Raw genomic sequence first — 23,445 nt, forward strand, 5'->3', positions numbered from 1 at the left:
AATTGTAGATTAAATCTTCTTCCATTACAGAGAGTAAAAGTTAGCTTGATTGCACTGCTGTAAGAACTTCCTGGGGGAAATTAAACTTGATAATCTCAAGGTGTTTCCCAGAGGACACCATGCATTTGGTAATGTTCATTATAGTCTGCAGAATACCAGATAGAATTTAAAGTGAAGACTCCTAAGGTTTAATCAATATAGACATTCTAAATTGTTCACAGTATCAAGTCCTGATTATGAAACAAAGATGCAATGACAAGGGAAGCCACAGTACTTTAGGTGGGTTTTTTTTCCTGCATTAACTGGCTGGTTCACAGCAAAGGTGAATAGTGATGGCCAAATCTCCAAAACAATTTTTGTAGCAGCATCACTGACTGCTTCATTGAGCTTCTGGGACTTTCAGAGCTCCACCTGGTTTCAGTGAATAATTCTTAAAACCAGGTAGCAAATACTTTGGAGATTACTTGTTACAAGATTTAAAACCTGTATGTTACTGTTTTAAACCATTCAGAGTTTAACTAATACAAAACAGATTTTAAATGCTTCCTTTAGAAGATAATGGAGAGTATAAAGATTTCAACTGAAAAAAAATAAAATAGCTGTCTGCTCTTTGCCTAAGTTTTAAAGCAAGAAATAAAAGAATATACCGCCTGAACTGATATTGGTGTTTGTTACCAACTGGTGATATATTCATAGGACAACGTGCAAAGGACTGAAATGGCACATTAGCAGTTCAAAGCACAAAGAAAATGAATCTTCAATTTTGATGAAATGAGTTTGCAGCATCTGTGGCATCTTTAGATAAGAGAAGTTGCCAAATTGCCAATTGCATAAATAATCCTGTGTAGCAGGTTTTGGAGCTGGTAAGGAAAAGCTGCCCCAGAACAAATGATTTCAGCTGAAGCCAAAGAGGATACTGACCCTCTCAGATCTTCAGTGGCTTGGACAAAGATCAAGGGGGTGCTTAAGAATAAGAGAAGGACCTGGAATTCCAAACAAAATGTGGCTGGAAACACTTTTTGAATGAGCCAGAACTGGATTTATGGCTCTTCTGCATCTGGTGCTGGTAGATGGCACCTATTCAGCATAAAAGGGAAATGATGCCCTCTGATTTTATATGGGTCCATATGTCTTCCCATTCCTTTGACAAGGGATAGTCAAGCTTGAAGATTCAAACAACTCTATCAGTAAGGCTTTTGAGATGGATATAAATTAAATAAAAATTTTGAAGAGTTTTTTTGGTAGAAAGAAATGTGTTCCAGAGCCACTGACTCTTTGAGGTAACTGGGACCTGATGGCGACCAGGCTCTGCAGGGTTCATTCTATTCCAAAAAATAATTTGTATTCTTCTGTCGTGCATGTGCCCTCCATGGTTCTGGTCTTTCCCTGCCTCCTTAAGGAGGAGCTGGAAGGTGAACTGTTTCTTGGTTTTGAGATCATGAGGACAATCTCTGTCATCTGATGTGCTGGAAATAAAATGGGTCCCTCCCTTTTGTGTTTGGATACTTTTCCTGGGTGGTTAAAGGTAATTTGATAAATTCCGTTTTAGATACTATATTAGTCCTGTTTTCTGAAGGAGTAATGTAGTAACTTTATTTTCATTTTATTCCTAGGTAAAATTTGAAAAGACTTAAAAGAAAATGCATATTAAAATGATATTATATTTGGATGAAGCTGATGTTAATAATTTCTCAGACCTATTCCTTGCTTGTCCTTTTCCTGTGACTTTGGATCATAAAATTATGATTTTGATAATTAAAAAGTCTGAGGTACTTCAGAAAAGAAAGTATAAAATGTTCCGCTGAATCTTTCCCAGACAGTACGGTTGAAACTGTGAGTCATTTTGTTCAAGAGAGAATAAATTCTGCTGAGCTAAACTCAAGAATAAGAAAATTAGTAACTGAACTTCAAGATCAGAAGGTAACACTAGTGCTTGAACAGAGAAATTGTTTGCTACATCAGTGAAAAGATGACATTTGGCAATTGGACTTCTTGGTCGGCACTTCTCATCTTTATTTGCCACTGAGAGAAGATAGATCTTACATTTACGTGATGTGCACATAAAAATTAATGCAACTAAATTCTATATGAAAGTATTAAGGCTTTAGTAAGCAAAAAAACCAGCCATCTTTACCCAAATTATAGTTAAAAAGACAAAGGAAAAAATTCAGAATTAATCTCAGCCTGGTCCTTACCTCATTTTCCATGCACTGATTCTGCAGTTTATTTGTAATTGTGACCTGATCTGACATCTCAGTGCAATTTACTGTTAAACCGATTAAAAATTATGTTGTAGCCTTATTTCTCTGCTATTTTTCTGCTTCCATTGCATACAGAATATTATCTAACCATACCCTCTCAGCACATTATCTTGTTTCTTACATAGGTGTGTGCAAACTGAGATTATAAACAATGACAGGTTATTTAAAGTATGAATGCTGTGAATTCTAAGCATCCTTTATGATGAATAGCTTAGTCATGGTCTGAGAGATTTTACACAGAATTACTAAGTTATGCAATTACTCTTTTTAATCACTTTTAAGAATTACTTGATAACTTAAAAAGCAATATAAACCTAAGCCCCTTATTCAACCATCATGGATTCCTAGACTATAATGGGAACAGTTACAAGTGTCTAGGTATGAAAGTTAAAATCAATAACAGAATTAACCTACTTAAAATGAATATTTTATTCCATTTCCTTTCCAGATGAAGCTGTCAATACAATCAATGTAATATAAAGGTGCCAGAATTTAGAAACCCCTGGAATCTGGAATATGCATAATCTCTACTGCACTGGGTTTGCATGGCAAGGTTTTGGTAGTGGGGGAGCTCTTGCAGAAATTTCAGAATGTTCTGTTTCAGTCTTTTATCCAGTCAGAAGCTCCATGACTAAAACTTTGAAATTTATTTAGGTACTTTTTAAATGGGAACTACAGATATACCCCAATATTCCAATTCGTCCCAATGAATGAGAGCAGTCTCTAATGTTCTGCAAATCCCAGTGGGGAAAAAGAATTATCAAATGTGCCAATTGCTGAAGACTGTCACAGAAAAAACCAACTTTTAAAAAAAAATTTTTAATCAAAAGAATGAAGCTATACATATATTTAGGTAAACTTATTATATATTTGTTATATAAATTGTATATGTAAAAATATAACTTATACAAGAATATTATTTATAGAGAGAAGCATATAAGTACACTTATATGTAATGCATAAGTAAATATAAATATATTAATTTATAATCTCCTTGTAAGAGTTTCGCTGAAAGAAATAAATTTGTCATCACATCTTTGACTCCTTCACCATAATACATGTCTCTGCCAGAGCTGTGATTTGATTCTAAACATGACTTTATTTGGTTGGGAGGTAGATGAGGGAATAAATAATTCATATTGTGTTTTCTCTATGTTTGTTGATAACCCTGTCATTAGAGCTTATAAGATACTTTAAAGATTTATTAAAATATAAAATATTAAACAAAGTTACCACCTTTGTCTATAATTGCACACTTGGAATGCAAGTCACTCTTGGAAGCACCTTGTAAATGTGTTAGGAATTGATCATCACAGCCATGCAATGTAGGAGGCCCTGTGACAGATCATCCAGAGGTAAAAAATATGGGAATGGGTGGGAGGAGAGAGGTTAGAAACTTGTTCCTGGGAGCAAACAGAGACACTTGAGGTTACAATAAAGACATCTCAACCACTCAGCTTGTAATCAGAAGGCTCTGGAAAAGTATTACAGAATTGAAAATCTGAGTGAAGATCTGCTGAGAATTTCCTCCCATCTTGTATGTTAATAGTCCACAAATGCTTTCTGCCTTAAACACTAACACAGTAATTACTTCAGATGCAAGATCACATGGGAACCTGTCTCCAAGAATAAACAGTACTTAAAGAATAGGGAGAGCTGAAAATCAATGCTGAAAAAATACTCTGAGATTTACACTGTCATTTTGAACCTTTAACTCCTAGGACACGTAGAATACAAGATTTAGCAAACACATACAATATTAATTTCTGAATAAAATAAGTTATTTCTTCCTACAGGAAAAGGTGAAGGAGATGGGTCACACTCTCCACACACATGTTTCTGATAAATACAGCCACGTTCCTTGTTGGACTGCAGGGTTAACTAGAAATGCATTTACAGGTAGCATTGCTACAAGCATCTGCAAAATTGGTAACGTGGAAGGAAAATGAAACCAAACCCCATCCTAGACTAAGTTTCTTAACATTAGCCTGCGGGGAAAAGGAAAGGAACCTGGTTATTTCAGTATTTAACAATTTATCTCAGTACCTCACAATTTGGGATCTGTTTATAACCTGCTATACAAGAACAGAGGGAATGATGTGACATGAGCAGGCCTCTCCCATTTCAAAGACACATGGAAAAAACAGTGGATAGGAGAGTTCCTACATAAAAAACGGAATATTATGTAAAAAACTTGTGTATGACTGAATTTTTATTCTTACCTGATATAATTAGCAGCATTTTGTGGAGTTTCACTGGTGTAAGAGAGATGAGAGTGATCAAAGTGAACTAACACCCAAGAAAACCAGTAAAAACATTTGTATTTTCACCATTACCAGGAAAAAAAGACAAAACCATTTGGTACATTAAAAAAGATGTTCCACATAGGTCTAAGGCTGCTCATTCCACCAGTTTAACAAAGCTTATAAAGAACATTAAGCAATAGATCCACATACAGTACCGATTCAGGGAAGGAATCGGGGAATCGATTCGACTGTTAGAAAATTCTGTTGCTATTGGCATATTTAAATCCATCTCTCTGCAAGTCTGGCACTCCAGACACAAAATGACCATTGTGAATGATTTCCTGAATTCCAGTCCATAGGATGCTACAGAATTGACTTTGAACAGATTAAAAATAACACATTACTTTTCACAAGAGAACAATCCAGGAACCATTTTCAGGCCCTTGGACCAACTAACAGGCAGAGCTCATTTCCATTCAGCTAAATTCCTGTTTCCAAAACAGGGTAGTCCTACCCCAACTGCCTAGAAGGGGATGGTTGCTGGCCTAAGCTAATCCCCAAACTGCTCAAGCATGGTTGAGTAGATGCTACTTAAATCAACAAAAGTGGAAAACATGCCAACATTGAACAACTTCCCAGCTTGAATAGAGGGCTCATAGTCTGGTGCAGATGCTGCCAACACACCTAACAGTCCATCAATGTCAAAGGCACAGAGATTTTGGTGATACCAAGCTATTGGATCCAGAATGGACTTTCCCATGGTATAAGAGGGGTTTAGATGTGAAGGTGAAACTTCAAATCCTTGTTATCCAAGTTAGAACCTACCTAAAGGCAAAAAACAACCCGCAATATCCTGCTTCAGCAAGCACAGGCCTTGGTAATTATTATGACTGACATATTGTAATTCAATAAATTCCTTTCTAAATAAAATCAACCCTTCACTATACAAAACCGTCAGTGGGACTTACAAATTATTCTAGACCGTAAAAAGCTTCATTGCTGATCTAATTATGCTCTGCATCTCACAGCTCTGGGAAGTGCAGAACAATCAGAGCACAGCAGGCACCAGTGCTGGTTCCCCTCTCCCTCACCACAGCCCCACACGCTCCAGTGGACAGGGAGAGGACTCTGGAGCAGTGACAGATCAGCTCCTCAACCTCCTCTGAAAGGGAATAAGCTTCTAGGTCTTTCTCACTTCTTTATGCCCCAGTAGAACAACCCAAAGCAGCCAGAGGTGCAGCTCAGTGAAGTGGTGGAAGGGTCCAGAAGAATCCCAGATGCTGCACGACGTAACAGAACTAAAGAATATGGCAAATTCAGCAGTGAGTCAGCAGGGCCAGGATACAAGGAAATGGCCTGAAGTTGTGTCAGGGGAGGTTTAAGCTAGTACTAGGAAAAGGTTCTTGCCCCAGAGGGTGGTTGGGCACTGAACAGGCTCTCCAGGGAGTGGGCACAGCACCAAGACTGACAGAGCTCAAGTGTTCGAGCCGCACTCTTAGAGACAGGGTGGGATTGTTGGAGTTGTTCTGTGCAGGGCCAGGAGTTAGGCTTAGATGATCCTTGTGGGTCCCTTCCAACTCAGGATATTCTGTAGTTCTGTGAGGATCAGTGGATAGAGCTGGATGTGCCAGCTGTGCACTGTGGTGGAGAGAAAAGGATTAAATCAGTTATGTAGGAGCCATAGGAAAGTCAGACAGGCCATAAAGAGTAGAAGCAGAATGCAGAAGAAAGAGGTCAGTAAGACAAGGCACATGTGGCAAAGAGATCAGAAGAATTAAAGCCAGAAGGAGGAGCAGACAGATCATAAGGAGTGAAATAAGAAAACTGAGAAAATCTCTCTGCAGTATAGGAAGGGAGACTTACACGGTCAAGAGACAGTGAAGAAAAGAAAAATGAATGAGCAAAAATGAATGAGTAAAACAGAAGTTATGCTTTTGCAGAAGAAGAGAGGCCAGGAAAAAAGGAAGGGGAATAAAAGCAGAGCAATTAATAAAAGGAACGAGACAGTAGGGATGAAAGGAGGGACAGGAAAGGGATATAAAACAGCACAAGGCACACACATTGGAAGAAACAAGCACTCACTTATTTATTTATACTTCTATATTTTGTGTTATCTTCACAGCAAGCATCCCATAGCTGCATAGATATCTTATTTCTTGGGGGGTGGAGGGTGTTACAAAGGGAGGATGGGCTGGGAGCATACTGTTGCTGGGGGGATTTAATACAGCTCTTGTAATGCTGGACACATATTTATTGAAATAACTCAAGCTAGTGCCTGGCACTTTTTCAGAAATGTCAATATCTGATTTGAAAGAGAACAAAAAATTTATTTTAAAAAAGAACACAACAAAAATAAACAAACCTGAGAAAATTTGAAGAATGTAAGGAAGTGATTGGTGTCATTTGTCAGCAGATACCAGCAGCCTACAAATATTCAGCTCCTATAGATCACCAAATGCTTTTTGCTATTTGAATGACATCTGAAACAGAAAAGAGATATGATTTATCTCTCCTGAATATTGCATTAACACAGGATTAATACTGCCTGGTGAAATAAAGTTATCTTGAGGGAAATGAAAAAAGGTAGCCATTTAAAAATAATTTAAACTAATTCTTGTATTGTTCAGTTATTTTGTTGGAAATTTTAAGGCTTTTCAAGAAACATTTGACATTTTTAGTTTTCATCTTTATCCATTTCTTTCTATCACAATGATTTCTCAGAAAAAGAGACAATTCTGTGCAAAAAGGGCAACACATCAGAAGGTTTCATATCTTACTGTTAATCACTGCAACAAATGTACTTATAACCCCACGGACCCTTCTGATAAAAACCACAGTTGAAAAATGTTACTACCTTGGCCAGCAGTAATTGCCTACTAGCATTCATTGATATTAAATTTTGATTCTTATTTATGATTATTTCTACCTGTCCATTTACAGGGCAGTTTCAGAGTGCCCAGAGCATGGTTGCCAGGTTGACACGTCATCCAGTACCACATCCTGGGGTTTTATTGGATTCATTTTTTCATTCAGCAAGTATTTGCTCTTGATGCTTAATTCAGAAGCTTCTTGATTCTGTGCTGGGAATAAAAATACGGAATTGGTTCTCCAATTAGCAAACATTTTCAGCTGAAAAACGATCAAATCAAGGCCATATCCTCAGCAATCATCTTACTTACAAAAGTGTGACTTTTTTTTTTTCCCCCAAGAGCTCTCAATGCCCATTTTCCAGCTAATTAGCTACCTGTCTGCCTTGTCCAAGTGGCAGAGTTTAATTCCAAAATGAAAGACTTGAAAAACACATGAAGGTTCTCCAAAAGCAAATGACTTGCATTCAAACAAACAAAAATTCAGTGCTGCCTTTCTTTCTGTGAAAGATTTCTTGTGCACATTAAAATTCAATGACTAAGAAAGATTGGGAAGACATTGCTCTGGTCACGTTGTACTCTTTCATACTGTTTCTTCCCACATTTTCTCCCCTGAACCACATGTAATGAAGACAAGGAATAACAGCGATTATATTAATATATAAGTATTGTGGTTTTTTATAGTTACATTAAAATACTGTTAAAACACACCTGTCTCAGCAAACATTCTCACAGATTTTATTCATTCCAAGCTGGGAATGCAGCTTGTTTTACTTGAATGAGAAGGTTTTTATCCACTTGTTCTTTAATAGTCTTGATGTACTGGCTGGATGTTATTTTTATTCTGTAAGTAGCAGAATATAGCAAGAAGTGGGGTTAAACCTCTTGCTGATGGTTTAAATTAATGGGTACTAATGTCACATTTTGCAGTTTCCAGCTGAGTTTGATTGAAATAAGGGTTCTAACCCTGCATTTTCAGCCTTCCTGAGCACTGGTTCAGGATAGATTGCAGGAACTCATGTAAGGGAAATCCATTAAGGATTTCTAAATGCGTGGATATGCACAGAAATACAACGAACTCAGGGAACAGCAACCAAGCTGCAATCTCGGAGAGTAACAGAGGGAATGGGCACGGATAGATTGCCCTCTGTCTGTTGATAGCATATCAAAGGACTGGCTTAACAGATTGTGCTCTCTGGCCAAGTAGTTCCTGAGGCTTTTGGATACCTTAGTGCACTACTATGTGTTTTTGGCAAAATGATCTACTCTACAGTAAAAAGCTAAGTTTGGAGATTAGCCTGTGGTTGTTTTGTTTTATTGGTGTGGTGTTTTTTTTCTGTGTGTGTTTTTTGTGGTTTTTTTGTTTGTTTGTTCTGGTGTGTGTGTGGTTTTGTTTGTTTTGTTTTGTCTTTTTCCCAAGGAAAAAAAAAAAAAGCAGTAGCTCTGTTAGTATTCTATAAATTTTGCAGCTGTTCTTCCTCAGTCTTCCTCTTCTTGTAAGAATAGTTTTGGCCAGATTTACAGTGGCATTTAAACATCCAGTTTGGTGATGCATGATATTTTCAGAAGTGAATTGCATGGATAATGCACTTAATTCTGAATAAACTGGGATTTCTGATGATCCTGTCAGCTTTTATCTGCATCTTTACATGCCTAAACATCTTTGTAGATCTAATCTTTCATTTAGACTTTACTAGAAGCAGAAAATTCATCCCTGTGCAACTCATCTATGTTTTCTCATGGATGCAATGAAATATCCAGCACAATCTGAAAAATACACACATTGAGTAGGAGAGGATTCAGTAACCCTTCCTATTCTCTAGTCTATCTCATTTAGGCACTTTACTATCACTAGGCTAGAACATTTTTTTTTTTTTAGCTCAGGCCTCTTTGGCTACTGCTGCCTTTTCTTCCTCAGAAATACACCAACAACCATGAAAACACACAGTGAAACATGTGAAGATGAAGATATTGTGGCTAAATAGTTGGAAAAATATTATGGATTAACTCAACAGCTGCAACATCAATGGCACTTGAAAGAAGTGTCCTTTCCCACGTGACAGAACTGCACAGAACACAGCAGTTGTGTCACAATAAGTGCAGGTAAAATAATACCAGGGATGAACATCCAATAGTTACAAACAGCACAAATTGTGGCTGCCCAATCCCAGGAAGTGTTCAAGGCCAGGCTGGACAAGGCTTGGAGCAACCCGGTCTAGTGGAAGGTGTCCCTGCCCACAGAGCTGGAACTAGATGATCATTAAGGTCCCTTCCAATCCAAACAAGTCACTGGTTTTATGACTTGAACCAAATTTTGTTTGTTTTTCATAAATATAGAATATTTTATCTTATTGGAAAATTACTAGAAATGTCTGCTTCTAGGGGAATTAAAGCTGTAGGAATCTCTATCTGCACACATTGTTTTAGGATGGATTTAATGATTTGTGCATATGGTCACTTCTGTATTTGTTGACAGACACTATTCAACACATCAGGTCACTGCAGTCCAGCATCATAATCACGATTATAGTCCCATCACAGGATAAGTAATTTTACCTGCCTTCACTCCAAGAGCACCTGCAGGGATACCTAGAAGGTCTGTATGCATATTTTACTTAAACAACAGCATTTTGTAAAACAGGGGGAGAAACTGCAGAGCCACAATCAGCACTTTCTTGTATGTCTGAAGTGGGGAGAGGATGAGTTGCTTTTTTGTAGGAAGATGATTAATGAATTGTTGACAGTAATAAAGAAGCAGACATCTTGGAAATATTATTATGGATCACATATCACTTCAAACAGCAACTCTGCCTCCGTAAAAGATTTTATTTGTTATATTGTGCAAATCGATTGTAATTTGCTACTGGCTTCTTTTCAAATACATTTCTTCATTGCTGCCTTGGTAAATAATAAATCACACTAACTATTATTTCAAAATTGAGTGTTCCAATTTAGTTATGAATGGAGAAAGCAGAGGTACTTCAGGGTATAAAATCTTTTAGCAGTTCACAGAAAAATAGCTTCTTAAGGATAAGCACATCAAAAATCATTAGAGGCAGACTAGACCATAGGAGCACACGTGCCTTTGTGACTGAAGGCAGCCTGACAAAACACTGACAAGGTTATGCTAAATCAGATTTGCCTTCAGACATAAATCAGAAATTTATATATATATTTGTTTTTTCCAGATTACCAATTTGTGCTTTGTACAATAAAAGAGATTTGTTTCTCATGCTCAGTGTGGACAAGTCATGCTTTTCATATAAGAAATAAACCTGCAGGAATAGAAACGATTCTACAAAGTTATTAGATTTGGATGGATCCAGTACATCACTGCAATCTAATGGATAACCTGCATTAAGATGAGCTATTAACTTCTGTTTTCTTGCCTGGTTTTACATGATGTTAACCTTAATACTCAATGAACATTTATGCACCCAAAACACACAGCTATTACAAATTTTTATACGGTTTCAAGAGAAAATATACAATATTGGTTTAGGTTTCTCTTTTAAGGTACTTATCCTTTTATTTGTGTGTGTGTATGTGTTTTTTTCTTTATTCAATTTTTTTAACTGAAATCTTTTTGACAAATACTACCTAAAACAAAAGCAAGGCCCTTGTAACTTTTATAAATTGACTATCTAGTGACTAGCATTCCTACCAGATATAATTATTTATGAATTATACAACTCTGCTTTGGGTTTTTCCCAAGTTTCTTTCCTCTTTCTTTTCAAAATAAGGTTTGGTGGTGTTTTTTTCTTCCCCTGATCTTTCTTCATAGAGGTTTGCTACAGAATTACTGTGATTGTGTGCAAAATAAGAGTAAAAATGACCTTACAGCTTGAGCAAAATGTATTTAGCATATCACTTCAACATATGATAAATATTTTTGCTAAATGGGGGGTTTGTTACAGTCATTTCTCAATGAGAATGAAAACCAGTATTTCTAAATAAACTGAGAAAGACTCACCTGGAGTTTCAGGAGTTTACTGGACCCTTTCCTTCTGTGTGTTCAAACAGCCTACTTGAAGGAGCTCTGCAATTAGAGATATACATTAAAAATGTACCTCCATAAAATAAGGAATAATCTAAGTCAACTTCAGGTTTTTAACCAATTAGTAACATACTCCTGATTTTTTTCCATGTGTCCAGCTTTACCTTTTTCCTATGAAGAGGCAGTTTCGCAATGAGAACTTCCTTTTAAATCCTCATATTCAGTTGCTCAAGAAGAAAATATGAAAACAGCAGTCGGGGGCAAAAAAAATAGAACTGCAGATCCATAATCACTAGTCTGTGATCTGTTGTGCTCCTGACATACATTAAGAAGATCCCTTGGATAATTCTGTCTCCATTCATTATATCCCAAAAGAGTCTGGTTTCATTGACCTTGCTCTCAGTACAGTGCCTTATGTCCTACTGATTTAAGGAGTTTTATATAATGAGTAGATGAAAAGGGGTGACATTAGCCCAGAGAGCCATAATATATAAAATGTTCTTTGCTCAACACTAATTAGTTTACTTGATTTTCATCTGGTAGGTCTTGTCTCCAAGGTACAGAGAATGCTTTTGATTTCACATGCCATAACATCAGACACTTAAGTTCTTTAGTTTCATATCCTGTTCTGGGGGTGGTAATAATTTTGTTTAAATAAAATCTTACTTCAGCAAATAAAAACGAATTTTTTGTCTGAAGACTTAAAAAAAAAAAAAAGCAGCTCTTTTTATTGGGGACTTGGGGAAATAGACGATGAATTAGACTTTTTGATAACTGAAGATTAATATCAGTCTGCTCCCAATCAAAAATCTTCAGCACTTGAATACTGAACACTTGAACAGCGAGGCTCATTGACACAGCCTCCAAGACAATAAACCAAAATAGATACAGCTGCTGAAGTGGAAGTTGCTTTCAGCCAATGAATTTCCTGCCTGTCAGATTTGTATGCGTGTTTGAATGTGAGGGTAATGAAATAACATTATAGATTTCTGAACCAGGGCAGCCTTTATTCAGATAAGGTTATAAGCAAATATGGTTTCGAATGAGTGTCTGCTGAAGTAATATTATCCATTCCCCACTTATTCTCAGGAGCTTAACTGTTTGCTGCAACATTTAAACAAGCCCAGAAATGTCGTCTGGGATCATGTACAAAGAGCTCTGCACCTTGGGCAAATATAGAGTACTAAGGTCACAGGAGCCGTATTCAGACAGTTTAGTGCGAGTCTGTGTAGACTTAACTCTTTATTCCCAGTGTTTCCTTTCACATCTTAAAGCCAGACAGTAATAAACAAAATTAAGTGAAATTTAATTGCCAAATCAGTATGAGACCCAAAGGTTTTATCTCAAGATAAGTAGCATACAATGCTGAGGCCAGACTGTCAGGCAAATACAAACTGATAGATCAACACTACATGTTTATAACTCAAAAGGGAACATTTCCAATGAAAAGTAGGCAACATTTTTAAAATCACTTCACTGTGATACAGGTTTTAAATAACTAAAATTAGATTTTAATACATATAATTTTGAAACATATTCAGTTGGAAAAACCATCAGATGGTTGGTGTTAGTCCCACTCCGCAATGCCAACAACACTCCTTATCTGGAGGAAATACCCACAGCAGCACTTGTGGGATGAAGGTTTTGAAAACCCTTTAGACTCACCATAGTGAAATGAAATAGACTTTTTAGAGAAATCATAGACTGTTCACAGTGAAAAGCCTGGGATCACCAGTATCACCCCAGTATTCAACACAAATGTGATAAAAGCAGTTCAGTGGAGAGAGCAATGAGCTGCTCCCACTCACACCAGGTACAAAGCAAGCAAAGGTCCACGTGCCTGAAAGAAGTGGGGTCGTATCTAGAATTGGATCTGATGAAAATTCTCCAGTTGCAAATGTAAACTATAACGGGTTATTAAAATATTAAAGATAAAAGTGACCTTTGGTTATTGGGGTTTGTAAGTTTAGCTTTCTTTTCTTTCAAATCAGGAAGAAAGAATTTTGAGCTATTCAAAAGCAATGGGTTGGCAGTAGAGATTAAATTAAAATGAATAGCACGACCATGACAGAATTAAATATATGTTCTATAGAGCTACTGAAGATATGTATTCCATTACCATTTCATTCTTCTAAAGGAGTCTTTTAGCTTACTCTCAAAGGGATGAAGTTGTGACCAAAATATTCAAGGCAAGGACCAGAACTGCCCTAAAGAGTATTTAAGTCATGGGATAGTTTTTCTGAAGAACACAAGTAAACAGGCAAAGTGGAACAGACACATTCTGGGAATAATTATTGCCTCCAGTATATTAAGTTATTCAGCAGTAGGCTATTCAGCAATAATTATACTACCCCTGGGCAAGGATGATTTAGTGCAGCACACTGGTGAAAGCTGCATAATTAAGAGAATGGGATCTGGCTACTATTTAACACACCTTTCCAAATGTTCATTTGATCCAGTTGGCAAGAGCCACAATGGACTGTATTCCATGGGAAGGTTAGCACTGTGTCTTGTATTACAGTGTCTTGAGTGCTGCAGCATTTAGCACTCTGTAGTCAGAAGGTCAAACTCTGCCCTCATTTAACTCTGTGTGAGCCAACCAGCTCACACAGAATTGCATGTGTCTAATTAAAAGCTTCGTGTGGTCTGCTGGGCCACCCTCTGATGTTAATACTTAATGCAGTTTAGCACAATTTGTTCTGGTGATGTTGAAATCAGGCTGAACAAAAGCCATGTATAGGTCCTAAAACCAGCTATAAACCCTCTTATGTTTGAATAAGAAAAAAAAAAGGTTATTTAAAAGAAAGAAATATTTTAGTGTTTGAGATTACGGGTATATGTTTATACGGTATTGGGAATTGTTCCCTTTTATCTGCTGTTCACATTGTGGGATTCATAGAAATGGGGAAAAAGAACCTCTGGAATGGTTACTATAATATCACAAAACCACTCAGACTCCCTTTTGTTACAGAATAGAAAATCAGGACATAAAGAGGGATGAATCTGTTCCGTAAGACTTAGAAAGTGCCACCATGTAAACATCCAATTCAGTCACATCTCAATTGCTGAGTTTACACATCCTGCAGAATCCATGATGGAAACACTCACTTGGGGGCTCTTACCTTGTCCCTGTGCTTCAGTCAGCTCTGAGAGCACTTTTCAAGAACAAGGGATTTGAAAGGCATCTGACACAGGGCGATATTCGAAAACATCCCACTTGGCTATCTTTGCTATGGCAGGAACTCTTTCTTGGAGCCTTATACCCACACATGGAGGACTATCAGCAAACATCTGACAGAGACAGCAAGCCTGGAACGCCTCCAGCCCTGGAATCTGGCTCTGTGCCTCGGCTGTTTGGCTCAGTCTCTGACAGATCCCATGACTTGCTTTACAAGCAGTAGCAGTGGCAGTTTGGAAAAGCCTCCAGGGGAGGTCATGGGGGGATTGGCTTGGCTCCTCCATATCATTTGTCTTGTCTGAAATTAATTTTGAGGAAGCTGTTCAGCATTGCTTAAAAATAAGATTATGTGTTAGCAATAGCCATTCATTTTCCTGCTTAGGGTAAGGTAACAGAACACTGCATTCAAATGCCAGGATTTATGTCACTCTGGGGAAACATGTTCTAAGCAATTTGATTTTTTTTTAACATTTCTCAGTTATCCTGTTTGATACAGACATCACAAATGGTGAAAACCTATAGCTCTGTAGGATAAAAATAAATAAATCTAGATTTTAGGAGCTTAGAAAAAATGTAGAAAAACTTCACAATTCTTACTCTTTTGTCTTACAAATAAAACCAATCAAACATTAAATTTCAAAATCTTTTTACATTCTTTTACTACTTCTGAGAACTTACAAAATCCTTCAGTAAAAAGAGTTGGCATTTTTGCATCTCTTGCTATTTCACAGCAATAAGACTCTGACTTACAGACTTGAAAAAGACTAAAGATACTTTGACTAAACTTATTTACAAAGTCACTGACTTCAATTAAATTCTTCAAGGTTAAGCCAAGTTTAAAGATGACCTAATAATTCTATAGCCCTCCAGATATCATCTTCTATGACTTGTTTTGTTAGCAAGACCTGCTCAGAATTACACTAGGATCTTTCACTATTACCTTCCCTTGCTGTTACCAATCACTTATTGTGTATTTCTTCCTTTGCTATGTTTTTTTTTTCAGTTGCTTATCTCTTCTGGCCCATTGCAATTGCTGGTAGATTACTTTCTAAGTTTGTTTTTCTATTATTTTTTTTTTTCTGAAAGAGAACAGATTTTCCTGGGGGAAAAAGTAGAAATTAAAAACATTCAATATCCAAATCATCAAATATTGAGAAATGGAGTAGAACTGCAGGATGTGGCAGCTTGTGCCTTCCCTTTGCTTTAAACACAACACTTAAAGCACAATGATCACATATGAGGACACTTTCCAAGGATGCAGGAAGGCCAGTAACAGGAATTTATTCTGATTCTGAAGTGAACCAGAAGGGTATCACAACACAGAGAATGTACCAAGCCAGGACATAGCTGGACAATATTCACCATGCTGAAAGCAGGCTCTGGTGTAAAAGCCAGACAGGTGAGGATTTAGGGGCAGACTGAACTCGCTTTGGACTCTGCTTATCACTCATGGATATGCTCACAGCACAAATAGCAGAGCATCTTAAACTGACTGAGAAAAGTCCCAAGTCACTTAAGGACAGTGAATCTGCAGCGAACAAAATAACACACTTGGTTCTTTCACCACGCTTTAACTTCACCGATGAGTCAAAAATCAAGCTCTCATTTTTAGCTGGTTGCAAACAAACTGTATAAGATGCTGAAAAAGCTTCCAGAACTTACATCTGTTATCACAAACACAGACGAGATTCTGCCTCTGGGTGAGCAGCCATAGGTTCTTCATGATTTACTGTATGTGGGAGAATTTCAGCATCAGTCCACCCAATTTCCACAGCATTTTGGAATTTTTAGGTTTCTCAGCCTGCACATGCTTCTCAAGAAGCACCTGTTAATTTGAAAAGAACACAAAAACAGAATACAAAATTAAATTAAAAAAAAAAAAAAAGAAAAAGAAGACAGCTGCTTACAGCACTGGGGGCAACAAGGCTGAGATGAAGAAGGAATCTTTATCTCAGGGAAAGGCAATAGCACTTCCTGCACATGCATCAGCAGTGGTTTCCCTGCTGTAATGCACACTTTGAACTGGTTCTGTTCTCCTTCTCGTTTTTAGCTCAGAGCCTAATGATCCTTGTTGCTAAGTCACATCAGGCTAACACTACAAAAGGACAAGTTCCATCTCAACAAATGAGTCTATATTGGCACACACAATTTTCATCTGTGTTCCAAGGAATTATTTTGATCTGCAAACTTAAATTAAAACTCATTCCTGATCTTTTCACAAGGCACATTGCCCTGGGAGCTTATACTCTGAGTAACACTTAGTGTCTTGCTCTCTCCTCTTTTGGAAAACAATGGATGCTTAGAATTCATTCTCAAAGCTGTGAGAATGTGCAATATGCACAAAACTTCAGGCTATGGCATATGTAGTGACACTGTGCATTCAAGTACCAGCTATAATCAATATTTGCGATTTATATGCTGGAATTTAATCACCCCTTACACTTATTACAAAGATTAATATAATTTTTACTCTAAACTCCCACCAGTCTGTGTGCACAGCAGTCTGTAACATGATAGCTATTCTTGCCACAAGTTGTACAGTAAACCTGAAAATGTTTCACAGTGGTACAGATTACTGCAGTAGTTACCATACTGGTAATGAGAGCACTTGCTGGAACGACAAAGTGTGGTAAGTCCTTTCACAAACCCTCAAACCTGCAGATTTATTTGCTCTAAAACCTCACTGACTCACGAGTGCACAGGAAAAGAAGGTATGAGAAGGTGACACATACCAGTTCTGCTTCATGTGCAGTTCAACACTGACATGGTTCCTGTGACACCTTCTACAAAACCCAATGAAAACAGAAAGGACAAAGTGACACAAAGGACTGGTCCTTTCATGCCAGAGCCTACCCAGGTGGAAGCCTGCCATCTGTACAGGTCAAAGATCAAAAGCAACAGGGGCACTCAAACTTCATTGAGCATCATGGAGAATCTTCTCAGAGAACTTCACATTCCACAAAGATCTCTGCTTTAACAGGTATTTACAATTTCCTTTGAACCTACAAATCTCCAGTACACTTTTAGCATTTCCAGCTGAGCTTTTACATATTTGTTCTACCCCTTTTTTTTTTTTCTTGTTCCCTGAATATCAAGGACAAATCTCAAATTATCCTACAAGAATGTCAAAGCTCCTGCCTTAAAATTAAATTGTATCCTATCCCAATGCGAACCAGAGTATTTCCTGAAATCTCAGTAAACACAGTCTAAACCAAGTGTTCACTCAGGAAAAAAAGAAGTATCCAGGCACCTGACTTTATAATGACTTTAAAATACAAGAATGACTAGCAAATTTGAATACCACATGTTCTGTTTTTTTCCAGTGAGCTATATTTTGGTTTACAAAAGAAGCTGAAGGCTGTTCTTCTGTGGAGAGAGAGGAAAAGAGGAAGAGAAGTAAATACTAAAGACAGAATAAAAATCCTTTGAAGGGGAATTGAGTGCCTGCCTACTGCTTAAGAAAAATGCACTATAAAGCACCTATTGATTTTTTCATTCAACAGTACTGAATGTTTTATTGAAAAGGAGCAATGCTCAGTAATTTGAATTTTCAATTAAGGTAGCACGTTCCTTGGACACATTTACTCCTGCACTCCAGTGACATTTATTTGACTTTTAAAATCCCTCTACTATTGTATTCATGTTTGTATAGATCAAACTCCCAAAACAGAAAGTGTTGGGATTATAACACTGCTGATTATAGACATGTCTGGAAGGCTCTGTGGACAATCTAATGACTTTATTTATAGGTAGGACAATGTGTAATCAGACACAGCTGAAGTAAAATATGCCACTATGAGAGAGATTAGGCAATTTAGTATTTCAGCTGAGAAATATTTACATTTTATTTGCCTTTATGGGCAGTGTATAGTTGCAGTGAAGTTAAACTAATTATTAATAAAAGGTTAAAATTTTAGAGGATTGGGGGGAGGCTTTCCTGAAATTCACACTTCTAAAACTCATCAGTTATTACTTTTATTAAAGATTCAGCTGTTAGATAGACTGCAGTATTTCTGGACTGTAAATAGATAATGATGGCTTCTGGAGAAAAACTGGCTGGAAACCTGAGAGTTTTCATTGCCCCATGGAGAAGTGGGGGAGCTTGATCTCCATGTGGTCAACTGGCAAATTTGTACTTCTAGAAATAGATTTAGTTTGTCTTGGTCATAGGTGTTCCCTGTTCAAAAACCTTACCATCTACTTCTGCTACAGGAAGGATCTGGGTAATCCTTGGGAATTTTACCACCACAGGAGGCACAGCTTGGAGTTAATTTATTTCATCAAAATCGCAGCATCAATTGCAATTCCCACCACTTTGTGACGTGTTGTGCTTAAAATCTTGTTCCTTGGCCTAAAATTCTAAATATGAGCAAAAGGAACACACCTCAAATGCAAAGCCAAGAAATTCCCGTTGCTTTAACTGAAGTCCAAAGATCTAGTCCAGTTACACTGATACCTCAAAATACAGAGATACCAGTATCTCAAAATATCTAACCCCAATGCTTTTCTATGATGTTGTGCCTACCCTTAGCCATGTTTTATTTCTTCTTACCCTTGAAGCTACTTAAGGCCATTTTTACGTGCTCACATGTTCATTCTCTCCTGCTTTGCAATTACATGTTGCACTCATATCTACTCTAATATATATGGTGTGTTTTCAAGAATGCTGGACATCTGTTCTTTCTTCACTTTGTTACCTACCCCTAAAAGTGGTTTCACCCAGGTTTGTTTCCTTTAACAAAAATTATCCACAGGAGAATTATTTATGGTGTTCTGGACTTTGGTATTATCCTATGCCTGTAGATTCACACCCCTGCTGTTTTCTCTCACCCATACTCTTCTATGCTGCATTTTTGTTCCAGGGTCATGGGTAGTTCATTCTGCACAGGAAACCTACTTGCTTTGCCAGTATACCAGTCACAGAAATACAAAAAACAGTGTATAAGCATGTATATTTAGACACACACACCAATTAGACAATTGTACTAAAGCTAAAAATAATAATAAAAAAATAGATAGTAGCACCTGTGTGTCAGATAATTGTTGTTACAACTAAATAAGCAAAACCAAAGTGCACACACAGGCCAAACCAATTCCAGACAAAGCCTGACAGGTCCCAAGACCTACACTGTTATCTTAACACAAAGACTATTTGCTTTTGCAAGCGACAGTAACACCATATTTACAGGGCTACAAGACTACAAAAGAATAATTTCACAGAACTGGTGTGAGAAAAAAATATCAGTAAATCAACAGTGTCTTCAATGGCTCCTAATTTCCTTCAGCAATCTTTCTGCTACTGAGGAGAAAAACAGATGTTGGTACTGAATTTAATACTTTCTGCACACGCAGTCTGTAGTGTCCAGATAGCACTAACCTCTTCTGCAATCCAAGCCTTTTCCCCCTAAAAATCACTAATTACTTTTATTTTTTTTCTTTTTCTTTGGTTGGTTTTTGTTTGTTTGCTGGTGGTAAAGATGAGGATATTTGTCTGTTACCAAGAGGCCCCTAAAGTGGTTTCACACAGAGATTATTCCCTTGAGTAGTTTGGGGTCATAATGCACAAATCCTTTCTTCAAACCTTTATAACATGAGACATTTTCAAGTCAGGCAGGCAAATGGCTTCTTGGAGGACAGGAGGAGCTCCCTAGTCCCTCTAGAAGACTGAGCCCACCCAATATATTGTAGTACTTAAGGTGCCTTGTTTCTCTACGTGACCCTTTAATCAGGACGGACTCACACATACTCAGTGAAGTGCTCCCAGCCCTGTTATCATCTCACTGAGATTTCCTGTTAGAGCTAATGAGGTTCTGCTCCCACTTAATCTCTAAATATGGCACAGTTCACGCTTTTTAGTTTGCTTAATGACATGCTATTAATAAAGGCACGACCTGAACAGCTACTTGCATTTATTGTTTTTTTCCCCCCCACCACCATTTTTTAAAATTATGCTAGGGCAATTTAATTTTTTAAGTTCAGAAACTGTTGTTTTGTTTGACAAATTGTATATAATCATCCAACACTGCCATGAAGGCCCTCACCAGGGTGAGTGCATAAGATAGCAATTTCTCCAAAACATTTATCATGATATCGAAATTGCTTCGCTATTTTTACAAGTTATTATTATTATTGCCTTATTGACAGAGTGGTAGCCAACCCATACTAAAGAAGGGTTGAGTCCTCTGTAATTACATGTTTTTTCAAGTAATATCAAGTTATTGAAAGCACAGAACTATGCTTAACTATAAATTTGTTGAACACTAACTATGCTGGCAGAACTACTCAATATCTTATTTTTCCAAAGAGAAATAGCCCTAAAATGGTACAACAACCTATCCCTTTATTGAAACAAAATAATTGGTGTTCGCACAAGAAACAAAAGTTTTTTGCTAGATTTAATGAAACCATAATATAATTCTCTGATCAAAATCATTACCAGACAATCTTGGTGCAAATGAGATTTTTTTGTGGGTTTGTGTGTAAGACTCAGATATTAGATAGCAGAGAATTAACTCCACATCATTATTTTAAATTGAAAACAAACAAGCAAAACAAATGTTAATTACCTTTAATTTCAACAACATGAAACCTTGTTTGTGTGAGGGAAATCAGAGTGCATTGAAATTTAATGGGATTTGAGTGTTTTGGTTCCTATCGTTTTTTAAATGCTTCTAAAGCATTTTTTTGCTTCTATTTTTGCTTCCAAAAAACACCAAGTTGCCCAAAGAATATTAAATTTCTCTGTTTACTGTTCCTTGTTTTGAACCAGATATTACAAAAGAGCAAAATACCCAGACTGTGCTGGTATGGATGTATTTGTTCTGAGAGGGGACTCTGTCCCCACATCCAACCTCTTAAAAATGTTAAGGCCTACTGGTCCCTGGATAAATTCCTAGGGGATACTACTGACAGCTGCAGTTTGTACTCCTGGTCAAAACATACCAACACAAAACAAAGAGAAAAATAAAAATGAGTACACCAGAAAACTGTCAAATTTTAGAAATTAAACTTAAGAATTATATGCATTCCATATGCTTACAAATGATCTTCATTAGCACCTAATTACAATTTAGTTCAACTAATCAGATGATCAACTGCATTGATTCTTATCAGCTTATTAACCCTAACATAAAGTACTATGAAAATTTACAAGATTGCAGTTGACAATTCAAGTTATTTTCAAATGCTTTGTTCTCTGAAAAAAAAAAAAAAAAAAAAAACCAAGAGGAATACATTTTGTTTTCCTGCTTAAGAAAAACAGCATTCAAGTGAAAGAAGGAATGAAGATGATGTGCAATAGCATGGTTTGGCCTACATAAATTTAAGTGTGAATTTGAGACTGTAAAGAGCAGTTTCTGTCTCATATAAATTCACACTTTCAGAGATTTTAAATGGGGTTCTACAAAGTTACAGTGTGAGCTCTTTCTAAACAGAACTTGAACCGCTGCTGCATGAAGCTGTAACGATCATAAATGATGAATGACTAAAGACAATGACAAATGAGGACATACTTGGAGCTCTGAATTTCTGTGTGTTATGGCTGAATACTTCTCATACTGAGAAACCTTCCCTTGCCTCAATTTTAATGCTGAGAGGATTTGAGAACCAGAGATGAGCCTGGCCTGAAGTTCACCTTTCTGAAGGGCTACAACTCTTACAAAATTCCTGGGTGACTTGTGTTGCTTGAAAGTTATAAGCTGAAATCAGAGATATTGCCTGATAAGGAAGTTAAGTGTCAAAATAGACAGTAAAGATCAAAATTTTACCATCATGAAGAATAATATCAGGAAACTATTCAGTGAAACTAAGGGTCTCTTCTTTGCACATAGATGGACAGTTAACAAAGGGGTCTCAGATGTGTGTGTTTAAGAAACTTTTAAGTTGTTATGGACAATGATAGAGATTATTCTCACACACTTTTCCAATCTATATTATATATATATATACCTCCTTATATATACACATAAACATATGAATTAGACATAACCTTCCTTTAGTCTTCATTCTTACCTCCCAATGACACTACTGAGTTTTTCACTCCATTCAGATGCTTGAAACATCTCTCATATGTGAAGCTTCTGTAATACAAGAATACAAAACACTCTGTTTAAACGAAAGGGGAAAATAAACAAAAAACACAAACAAACTTCTTTAAGACAAGAGTGGTCAAACAGTGGAGCAAGCTGCACAAAGAGGTCATGGAGTTTCCTTAAAAATACTCAAAATCCAGCTGGGCAATGCCCAGGAACGTGCCCTGGTTGCTCCAGCTCTGAGCAGGAATATCAGACTGTACAACCTGCAGAACTCTGTGCCAACCTCAGTGATGTAACTTTTATTAGCAGGGTTATGTGAACATCCTGTGTAAAAACCCTGGATACATTACCTTAAATCCTCTGCTGCTTTAGAGGCTAACCTTCATCTTCCAGTTTTATTTCAAATAGTGTGCTAATGAGAAAACCACTAGTGGAAAGCAGCACTTGCTATTAGATCTATTAAATATGATTAAAAGAAAGAGGCTGAAGTGCAATTAAGGTAAATATTTCACTGAGTTTTATTAATCTTCAGAGATTGTATCCAAAGCATACATACCGAAATCTGAGAGCCAGTGTTAAATCTCATGAGAGTAGAGCTGTGTGCTGTGGATATAAGGTGTGATTGGGCATTATCTAGTAAGACTTTAACACACATAATTGTTTGAACATTTTCCAGTCTTTTTTTTGCTATTACCATTACACACAAACTTCTACAAGTTAAAAAAAAAAATTAAAAAAAAATTATTGTGACTCATGAAGAATAGAATTAGCAATACATATATTGAAAGCATAAAATTGATTTTATTCTGATCTGTATACAAAAGACAGAATATGAAATAATAATATACGGACACCTAAGCGTT

The 23,445-nt window shown here is 36.9% G+C and overlaps 1 long non-coding RNA gene across 1 annotated transcript; it reads right to left on the reverse strand.

Annotated features, from left to right (window-relative positions):
• Positions 1 to 3,259: 3,259 nt before the first annotated feature.
• Positions 3,260 to 22,629, reverse strand: LOC126637304 (uncharacterized). Its single transcript, XR_007628305.1, has 6 exons — positions 22,560 to 22,629; positions 16,212 to 16,374; positions 11,348 to 11,413; positions 7,434 to 7,587; positions 6,870 to 6,987; positions 3,260 to 6,145 (listed from the first exon to the last, which is right to left on the reverse strand). It is a non-coding gene; the product is annotated as an uncharacterized LOC126637304 (long non-coding RNA).
• Between the last annotated feature and the right edge of the window lie 816 nt (positions 22,630 to 23,445).

The sequence above is a fragment of the Myiozetetes cayanensis genome, unplaced genomic scaffold, assembly GCF_022539395.1.
Source record: "Myiozetetes cayanensis isolate MyiCay16 unplaced genomic scaffold, myiCay2020 scf15, whole genome shotgun sequence".
In the NCBI taxonomy this organism is placed as follows: Eukaryota; Metazoa; Chordata; class Aves; order Passeriformes; family Tyrannidae; genus Myiozetetes; species Myiozetetes cayanensis.